Source organism: Sus scrofa, chromosome 12, assembly GCF_000003025.6.
Source record: "Sus scrofa isolate TJ Tabasco breed Duroc chromosome 12, Sscrofa11.1, whole genome shotgun sequence".
In the NCBI taxonomy this organism is placed as follows: Eukaryota; Metazoa; Chordata; class Mammalia; order Artiodactyla; family Suidae; genus Sus; species Sus scrofa.
In genome coordinates this window covers 23480182-23482419 of record NC_010454.4, presented here as the reverse complement: position 1 = coordinate 23482419, position 2238 = coordinate 23480182, and the positions used below count along the sequence as shown (strand labels likewise).

At 46.9% G+C, this 2238-nt stretch overlaps 1 pseudogene; it reads left to right on the top strand.

Annotated features, from left to right (window-relative positions):
- Positions 478-1195, top strand: LOC100513624 (annotated as a pseudogene).

Genomic DNA, 2238 nt, shown 5'->3' with positions numbered 1-2238 from the left:
CAACCCCTAGCCTGGGAACCTCCATATGCCTCAAGGGTGGCCCTAAAAAGATTAAAAGATTAAAAATAAAATAAAATAAATAAAAACTAATACCCTGTATAGTAACATCAAAAAATATGAACTACTTAGGGATAGGTCTGGACAAAGGGTATGCAAACCTGTACACTGAAAACTACAAAACACTGCTTAGAGAAATTAAAGAAGACTCAATAATGCAGATATATACCATGCTCATGGATCAGAAGACTTGCTACTGTTAAGATAACAATTATCCCCCAAATGATCTATAAATTCAATACAATCCAAGTCAAATTCTCAGCAGGCTTTTTAGTAGACATTGAAACGCTGATTCTAAAATTCCTATGGAAATACAAATTTATTTAGAAGAGTCAACACAACTGTGAAAAGGAAAGGAAGCGGGGTGGGGGGGTACATTGGAGAGCCCTTCGCCCTGGCTGGCAGCAAGGAAGCCACAAGATGCCTGGAGTTCCTGTAAGAGACCCAAACCAGCAGGAGATCGTCAGGGCTCTGGCAGCCTTCCTCAAAAAGTCAGGGAAGGAGTTTCCATCGTGGTGCAGCAGAAACGAATCTGACTAGGAACCACGAGGTCACAGATTCAATCCCTGGCTTTGCTCGGTGGGTTAAGGATCCAGCATTGCCGTGAGCTGTGGTGTAGGTCGAAGACGTGGCTCAGATCCTGCATTGCTGTGGCTCTGGCATAGGCCAGCAGCGACTGCTCCGATTAGACCCCCTAGCCTGGGAACCTCCGTATGCATGGGTTGTGGTCCTAAAAAGACCAAAGACAAAAAAATAAATAAATAAAAGTCAGGGAAGCTGAAAGTTCATGAATGGGTGGATGGGTGGACCCCATGAAGCTGGCCAAGCATAAAGGGCTTGCCCACTACAGTAAGACCCGATTCTACATAGAACAGCTTCCAGAGGGCAGCCCCTGTATTTCCAGGGCTGCACTAGGTTGGCTCCATGACCAAGATCTATGGGGACATCAGAGAAAGCACACTGTGACCAGCCATTTCAGCAGGGCTCCAAGAGCGTGGCCTGCCAGGTCCTCCAAGCTCTGGAAGGGCTGAAAATGATGGACAAGGTCCAAGATGGGGGTTGCAAGCTGATTTCTCAGGGACAGAGAGATCTGGGCAGAATTGTCAGATGAGTGGCAGCTGTCAATGAAAAGCATTAGAATAAATGCTGGGTGAATCGGAGTTCCCATCATGGCTCATCAGAAATGAATCTAACTAGCATCCATGAGGATGCGGGTTCAATCCCTGGCCTTGCTCAGTGGGGTTAAGGATCTGGCGTTGCCCTGAGCTGTGGTGTAGGTCAAAGATGTGGCTCTGATCCTCCGTTGCTGTGGCTCTGGCGTAGGCTGGCGGCTACAGCTCTGATTGGACCCCTAGCCTGGGAACCTCCATATGCCTGCAGGTACAGCCCTAAAAAACAAAAAGTAAATAAATAAATAAATAGCCTCACATGGGGTGCTGAGAGCTACAAAAATAGAAATGCTTGCCAAGGACACCACGGGCCCCTTTGGCGCCGCTGGAGGGAGTCATGAAGAAGCCACGCCCCATCCTCATCCTCAAGGCTTCTCCAGGTCGTGTTTGATGAAGGGGAGCTCAGGGAGCCAGGATGTGTTACAATGACCACCTGCTCTCAGTGCCTGATTGCAGAGTCATTCTGTGCAGAGGCCACCCCCCCACCCCGACATCTGCCCCCTGGGGGGCCCTCTAGTGGGTGTGGGAGTGGGAGCTGCTTATTGGTCACTTCCATTTGCACTTGGAACTCCTCAGCGTTGGGATGGAGCTGGTCAGCCTGCGACGACCTCCTTGTAGGGGGAGTGATTTTTTTCCCTGCTTTTACGAAGGTGTTTTTTTTGGTTTGTTGGTTTGTTTGATGAAGCTATTTTGTCTTGTGTGCTCTGCCTTCAAGGCGCTAACAGTCATTGCTTGGCATGTCTTGCTCTCTGTACAGAAGTACACTGGCACGGCACCAGCAGATGCAGACCTGATTATATTTGCCATACCTGTTTTAATAAACTTGAATTTTGCTCTAAAAAAATAAAGTAAATAAATAAATAAATGCATAAATAAATAAATTGCCTCATTAAAAGAAAGAAAAGAAAGAAAGGAAGGAAGGGAAAAAACAAGTTGGATGACTTATACTACCTAACTTCCAGGTTATTAGAAAGCCACAGCAATCAAGGCAGTACTTGGTGCCATCAAGATA